Raw genomic sequence first — 1,418 nt, 5'->3', positions numbered from 1 at the left:
GAATATTTTTGCATATTAAGATCTGATAAATTTATTACAATGGGAATTTTTGTTCATAATTTTTGGAGTCAGGGAAGTATTATTACTCTTGCATTCTTTACAGACTGTACTGTTTTGGCAGATTGCTGTTATGTTTGCGTTGTTTGCATCCGTTTGCTTGTTTAATGATTCTATTTGAGGATAGGAGTATTAAATAGGCAGAGACATTTAGTATTCAATGTTGAATAATAATGTTAATGATTTGTTACAGTAGAATATGATATGGTTTTGCATTGGTTTATACAAACCTATCTCACGAGTTCTTGTTTAGTTTGGTGTGGATGAAGCTTTTGATAAAAAGAGAAACCATGATATGAGAGGAATTAAGGAGACATAAAATCTCAAGCTTGGGGATGCCCAAGGCACCCCAAGATAATATTTCTCAAGCATCTAAGCTTGGGGATGCCCCGGTAGGCATCCCACCTTTCTTCTTCAACAACTATCGGTTAGTATCGGTTGAGCCTAAGTTTTTGCTTCTTCACATGAGTTGTGCTATCCTTGCAATGTCATTTTATTTTGTTTTTCTTGATGTTTGAATACAATACCAAGATCTGAAGTTCTTAAATGATAGAGAGTCTTCACATAGTTGCATAATTATTTAGCTACTCATTGATCTTCACTTATATCTTGTTGGAGTAGTTTGTCATTTACTCGTGTGCTTCACTTATATCCTATGAGTAAATAGTTGAATGAGTTGAATGTCATAAACCTGAAATTATATATGTTTCATTTTCTTATCCCATGGGGAGTAATGACTTCACATCTAAGAAGTAGAGGTTGTAAATTTATTGACGGTTAGCAAGCATTGTATTAGTCATTTGAACAATTCATGAAAGAATATTGAAGGAAGAGAGATTTCACATATAAATATATTATCATAGACATCTTTTATAATTGTGAGCACTCATTAAGTATGACATGCTAAATAGTTGATGTTGGACAAGGAAGACAACATAATGGGTTATGTTTTCTCGCATCTCAGTTAAAGTATATTGTTATGGATCATTCAAACATGTTGAGCTTGCCTTTCCCCCTCATGCTAGCCAAAATTCCTAGCACCAAGTAGAGATACTACTTGTGCTTCCAAATATCCTTAAACCCAGTTTTTGCCATGAGAGTCCACCATACCTACCTATGGATTGAGTAAGATCCTTCAAGTAAGTTGTCATCGGTGCAAGCAATAAAAATTGCTCTCTAAATATGCATGACTTATTAGTGTGGAGAAAATAAGCTTTGTACGAACTTGTTATGGAAGCAATAAAAGCGACGGACTGCATAATAAAGGTCCATATACAAGGGGCAATATAAAGTGACGTTCTTTCGCATTAAGATTTTGTGTATCCAACCCTAAAAGCGCATGGCAACCTCTGCTTCCCTCT

The sequence above is a fragment of the Triticum dicoccoides genome, chromosome 5B (genome assembly GCF_002162155.2).
Source record: "Triticum dicoccoides isolate Atlit2015 ecotype Zavitan chromosome 5B, WEW_v2.0, whole genome shotgun sequence".
NCBI lineage: Eukaryota > Viridiplantae > Streptophyta > Magnoliopsida > Poales > Poaceae > Triticum > Triticum dicoccoides.
The sequence above is the reverse complement of the archived record's forward strand: the minus strand, read 5'-3'. Positions refer to the sequence as shown.